Raw genomic sequence first — 7179 nt, forward strand, 5'->3', positions numbered from 1 at the left:
TTCTCACAAATCCAAGAAGACCAAGCATTCATGATATGCACACTCTTAAGGCTATGAAATTGGGCTATTAGCAAAAAAAGTAGAAACGGGGGTGTTCACAATAATAGTAGTGTGGCATTCAGTCAGTGAGTTCCTCAATTTTGTGGAACAAACAGGTGTGAATCAGGTGCCCCCTATGTAAGGATGAAGCCAGCACCTGTTGAACATGCTTTTCTCTTTGAAAGCCTGAGGAAAGTGGGCTGATCAAGACATTGTTCAGAAGAACAGCGTAGTTTGATTAAAAAGTTGATTGGAGAGGGGAAAACTTATACGCAGGTGAAAAAAATTATAGGCTGGTCATCTACAATGATCTCCAATGCTTTAAAATGGACAAAAAAAAAAAAAAACAGAGACGCATGGAAGAAAATGGAAAACAACCATCAAAATGGATAGAAGAATAACCAGAATGGCAAAAGCTCACCCATTAATCAGCTCCAGGATGATCAAAGACAGTCTGGAGTTACCTGTAAGTGCTGTGACAGAAGATGCCTGTGTGAAGCTAATTTATTTGCAAGAATCCCCCGCAAAGTCCCTCTGTTAAATAAAAGACATGTGCAGAAGAGGTTACAATTTGCCAAAGAACACATCAACTGGCCTAAAGAGAAATGGAGGAATATTTTGTGGACTGGTGAGAGTAAAATTGTTCTTTTTGGGTCCAAGGGCCGCAGACAGTTTGTGAGACGACCCCCAAACTCTGAATTCAAGCCACAGTTCACAGTGAAGACAGTGAAGCACGGTGGTGCAAGCATCATGATATGGGCATGTTTCTCCTACTATGGTGTTGGGCCTATATATTGCATACCAGGTATCATGGATCAGTTTGGATATGTCAAAATACTTGAAGAGGTCATGTTGCCTTATGCTGAAGAGGACATGCCATTGAAATGGGTGTTTCAACAAGACAATGACCCCAAGCACACTAGTATACGAGCAAAATCTTGGTTCCAAACCAACAAAATTAATACCTCGCAGATGTGAAGAAATCATGAAAAACTGTGGTTATACAACTAAATACTAGTTTAGTGATTCACAGGATTGCTAAAAAAGCAGTTTGAACATAATAGTTTTGAGTTTGTAGCGTCAACAGCAGATGCTACTATTATTGTGAACACCCCCTTTTCAACTTTTTTTACTAATAGCCCAATTTCATAGCCTTAAGAGTGTGCATATCATGAATGCTTGGTCTTGTTGGATTTGTGAGAATCTACTGAATCTACTGGTACCTTGTTTCCCATGTAACAATAACAAATATACTCAAAACCTGGCTTAATCTTTTTAGTCACATAGCACTACTATTATTCTGAACACTACTGTATATATGTCCCTCAATAATAGCACTTCAGGTAATATGAAAATCTATGCAAATTCCGTATAATAGTCATGTTGCAACATAATCTGCACATGAGGTGCCTAAGATTAACTTTCCATCATTCAGTGTTAATTACCACAAGTTGGCTCTGTGCCTGTCTGCACCCTGCGCTCTGCCCGCTGAGTAGGAATGCAGGAGATGGAGGGCAGCAGGGTTTTCATACTTTACTGCCCATAAAGACCCAACGAGTGGCGACACTTGCATGCAGTAAAAAGTGCTCTACACCTGCCGGGATGTTGACTTAAAATCTTTATCACCAGTATCTAATCGCTGGCCTTCTCTCCTTGATAAATGGCTCACGGTAGTATTTTACCCTCCTCAAAGTCAAAGCCGTGCATGGCACAGATGTGCACTTCACAGTAAGAATATGTGAGAATCTGTGCATTTATTCACTTATGGCTGACATGGTTAATGCTTTAACAGTTATAGATGTGTGTTTACCAGCAGATCCTCTCGGCCTGAGGAGACCATGACCCTGGAAAACGTAAAGATAACAGAGTGAGATTGTTATCAGAAAAAAATGGATTAATAGCATCGTGACCTGCTCCCACACGCTACTGGAAATATCTGAATCCCTTAAACTCCAACATAAAGATAAATAATACAGCTTATATATACACACACACACACACATAGATAGATAGATAGATAGATAGATAGATAGATAGATAGATAGATAGATAGATAGATAGATAGATAGATAGATAGATAGATAGATAGATAGATAGATAGATAGATAGATAGATAGATAGATAGATAGATAGATAGATAGATAGATAGATAGATAGATAGATAGATAGATAGATAGATATCAGTTTCTACTGGCAGAGCAGGCAGCACACAATTGCAAGACGCAGACAAACAGCTCTGTAAAATTGTGGCATTTACTTGATATGGAAGCAGTGGTCGGTACACAGACAGGCACTCAAACAAGAGCAACAGTAACACAATCATCAGGCAAGGGCGTGGTCCAGGTACACAGGCAGGTTGCCAAAAAACATGATAAGGCAGTCAAGGCAAGGCAAGAAAAACAGAGCTAGAAAGAGGCACAAGCCACATCGATCAGGCGAGGAATACAGGCAAACAGTGGGGCTTATAAAACACCCAGGTGATGAGCAGCAAATCAAGAATAGGTGTGAGGAAACTTCCAGAACCAGGGTGTGGCCAGACAGAGGGAAAAGCCCACCATGAAGAACCAAGAGAAAGAGAGGAACTTTTTTGTAATCATCTTTGAATATTCCTTTTGGTGACTAAAAGACAGAAAGGTGTTCAAAGCTGAAAGCAGCCTGATGGTTTCACTTTAGATCAATAATAGCAGGTGAAACAGAAATCTTCAAAAACCCAAATTAAAATCTACTAAAACATTGTTAAATGGTTGAAATACCTTTTATGAATGTTAACAAATATTTTGTTTACCAAACATTTACAAAGTGAGGTATGAATGGTGTGAAAATTGTATTTCTGTAACACTCAAATTTAGGATTTTTTTTTTCTTTTATCTCTTTGTGGTTTCCTTCTAAACCAACAAAAATGGTTGCTTTTGTAATCAAGCCTGTTACATATGCATGTACAAGTCCAACTTTATTAAATAATTTTATAGTTCCAATTCCAAAAATATATTCTGCATATATTTTGTTCTAAAAAAGAAGTGATTGTAACTTGTGGCCTGTTAATTGTTTCTGTGGGATTATTTATTTGTTTATGCATCTATAGATCAAATAAAAAAAAATAGCTGAATTGAGGCCACAACTTTTTTGCGATATTTTTATTTAAAAAAAATTATTTTCTTTTTTTGCTTTATTTTTTTAATTCAGTGAAATATGGGGGAATAAAAGTTAATAGGAGCAATACGGAGTGCATGTGTGAATGAGAGAGAGCACGGTGGAATAGTGAGAGTAGAGTGAGTGAGTAGAGGAAGTGAAAGTGGATAGCTTTAAAAATTTGGGGTCAACCTTTCAACGTAATGGAGACTGTTAGAGACATGCAAAAAAGCGCGCAAGCAGGGTGGTTTGGGCATGTACAGAGGACGGACCCAGGGTGTATGTAGGGAGAAGGATGCTGAGGATGGAGTCCAGGCTGGAGGAGAAGAGGGAGGCCACAGAGGATGTTGATGGATGTGCTGAGGGAAGACATACAGGTGGTTGTAACAGAAGACAGGCCGCCACAGGAAAAACACCTCCATGTTGATAACCATTTGTAAAAACCAGGCAGCTTTTGATGGCTTTCAGTTGAGTGAGTATCTGAGAAACTGAAAAGTTGGAACAGCTGGACATGTTCCAACTTGTCCTTAAGGCTTCCAACGGAGGTGTTTTTCCTGTGGCGGCGCCGGCTACCTGCCGACGCGCCAATCCGTCCGCACGTCTTTCATTACAAAATCTCCTTTAACAGTGGAATGTCCAGATAAACTGCTGATCCCGACCTCTTCTGAAAGTTCTCTGTTCTCTCACGATGTCCTGGGTCAACAGAGGCTTAAATTTGGAAGTTTTCAGCTTGAAACAGGCTGACAACGAGCCTCCGAGCACGGCGCGACGTCCCGCTCCGTGGGAAGTCCTTAAGGCGACAGTAACACTCCATAATCTCTCATCAGCCGTTAAAATTTTCACCGAAAACCAGCTAAATTTCTCGAATGGTGTCCACTTCGATGTGCCTCACAGGTTCTGAAAAGATTTTGATCAAGCAAAGCGCCAGTCTCTCAGGAAGAAGTCAGACAAAGGAATTCCGACGAGGGGGGTGGACCACTCCTCACTCAAAGCCTGCCCACAGGTGAATGACGTAACCGACAGGCGTGAAAAAACTCACGTATGCGCACGAGGGTTCAAGGTTGGCTGATGTAATCGCACGTGATTCAAATCCAAATATTTTTATAAAAAAATAAAAAGGTCGGTTTCTTTTCTAATAGACCTCGTATATATATATATATATATATATATATATATATATATATATATATATATATATATATATATATATATATATATATATAATTTATTTTTTTATTTTTTTTGATAACTCAAACCCTTTTTGTATAGGTGCACCTGCATATACAGACAGTAAAGTGGTGCAAACTTGGAGAGGTGACAGCTGCCTCTGGGGTCCCACCTACCAACAAAGACGGTATCCCTTACTTCCGGTGTCCACCACCGGGTTCAGGGATTGCCACCACGACAGGCACCAGAGACCTTGTGACCACAGCTACGAGCGGCCGCATCGACAATGGAGGTGGAGAACATGGTCCACTCAGACTCATGTCTCCAACCTCCCCCGGGATCTGGGAGAAGCTCTCCTGGAGGTGGGAGTTGAAGACCTCGCTGACAGAGGGTTCTGCCAGTCGTTCCCAGCAGACCCTCACGATACGTTTGGGCCTGCCAGGTCTGACCGGCTTCCTCCCCTCCCAGCGGATCCAACTCACCACCAGGTGGTGATCGGTCGACAGCTCTGCTCCTCTCTTCACTCAAGTGTCCGAGACACGTGGCCGAAGGTCAGATGATACGACTACAAAGTTAATCATCGACTTCCGGCTCAGGGTGTCCTGGTGCCACGTGCACTTATGGACACCCTTGTGCTCGAACATGGTGTTCGTGATGGACAAACTGTGACTAGCACAGACGTCCAACAACTGAACACCACTCGGGTTCAGATCGGGGAGGCCGTGCTTCCTGATCACCCCCCTCCAGGTCTCACTGTCGCCGCCCACGTGGGCGTTGAAATCCCCCAGGAGAACAATGGAGTCCCCAGTCTGAGCGCTATCTAGTACCCCTCCCAGGGACTCCAGGAAGGTCGGGTACTCTGCACTGCTGCTCAGCCCATAGGCCGAGACAACGGTGAGAGACCTCTCCCCGACCCGAAGGCATAGGGACACGACCCTCTCGTTCACCGGAGTGAACTCCAACACATGGCGACTGAGCTGGGGAGCAATAAGCAATGCGACCCCAGTTCTCTGCCTCTCCCCGTGGGCAACGCCAGAAAAATGAAGCATCCAGCCCCTCTCCAGGAGTTGGGTACCAGAGCCCAAGCTGTGCGTGGAGGTGAGCCTGACTATCTCTAGTCGGTATCTCTCAACCTCCCGCACAAGCTCAGGCTCCTTCTCCCCTAGCGAGGTGACATTCCACATCCCAACAGCCAGGGGCTGTGAGCATGGACCGGGCCGCCGGGCCACCCGCCCTTGACCGCCACCCAATCCTCTCTGCACCCGACCCCCATGGCCCCCTCTGCAGGGGGTGAACCCACAGGACGGCGGGCCCACGTCGCTCTTTCGGGCTGAGCCCGGCCGGGCCCCATGGGCTAAGGCCCGACCACCAGGCGCTCGCGTGCGAGCCCCAACCCCAGGCCTGGCTCCGCCATACCGGGTGATGTCTCGGTCCTTGATTTTTTTACTGGTCATGGAGGGTAATTGTGTTTTACAATTTTTAATGTTGCATTATCATTTGCAACTGTGTTTTTGTGGTATTCTACTGGCTAAAGAAATATTATTATTATGTCATAAATATAAATATAAATATATATATATATATATATGTTCTCCACTCAGATTGCAATAGCCAATCACAGATTAGCCTTTCTGTCCATCATTTACCTGTATTTTGGCATGTTTGGCACCAGGAAGTTATGTTGGATCCAAAGGGATCCAAAAAGGCTAGGACCAAAAGCTATATTGGATCAGTTCCCACTGACCAATAGCGTTAGAGTTTACTGCCAACAGCTATCCAATCAGAGCACGGCATACAATTATTAATGAGATGACATCACTAATGACGCGGAGGTCAGGAACTTGCTGACAGACTCTGGTTGAAAAAATGTCAACAAATACGTCAACAACAGCAGAAAATTGTCTGCCAGTGAGGTTTGCTGAGTTCACAGAGGAGGAACTGGTGGAAATATTGAACTCCAAGGATGTCAAAAACACTAAGAAGGTAGACAAGCACGCTACTGATGTTTTAGAAGCATTCATATGCTGTTCACAACAAAATAAATTGATCTAGTTTAGTTGACTCTGTTGTTTGCTTAATTTGGGAGGGGATTTGGATTCAGAAAAGTTATATTGGACGAGGTGTATATATATGTACTGTATATACTGTATATACTGTATATCACATATTCACTTTTCTTGGAACCAATTGTGTTGACATGCCAATGGGGAAAGGGCATTAAAAGCCTCTTAATGTGTGTGAACTTTTATTATAACTCTGGGGTCCCTAAAACCTTTGCACAGTACTGTAGGTGCCTCAGTGTTGAGGACCACAGTGGCTGGATAAGCTGATGGATGCCTATGTTCTTGAGGTAACGATGGGCTGATAGGCCAGATGTTTGCCTGGGTCTTTCCCATCCAGGAACCAAGGGGTTCCATGGCGTGGTGGATGCTGCAACATGCGATACCAGCGAATGATCCCAGACTTGACTTATGTCAGCTAGTTCCACAAAACTTAGAAATTTAAAATGCTAAAGCAAATTGTACTAAATTATTATGATTAATTACATATGAAGAGTTCAGGCGCAAAACCCCGTAAATGCCACGCCACGGAAAATGAGATAACCATTGCAAGTGAAAGCTTACTGAGGACTTACCGAGGATTCTGCTATTTTGTTCAGTGTGCCATAACAATTTCATAACAAGAAGGAATGATTCATGGAGATGTACAACTTCCATCAGGTAAATATCCTTATTTAAAACAAGAGTGGTCTGTTGGAGATACAGCGTTTTGCGCCTGAACTCTTCATATTATGCCCTGCAATAGACTGGGGCCCTGTTCAGGGTGTACCCCACCTCTCGTCCA

This window comes from Thalassophryne amazonica, chromosome 8 (assembly GCF_902500255.1).
Source record: "Thalassophryne amazonica chromosome 8, fThaAma1.1, whole genome shotgun sequence".
NCBI lineage: Eukaryota > Metazoa > Chordata > Actinopteri > Batrachoidiformes > Batrachoididae > Thalassophryne > Thalassophryne amazonica.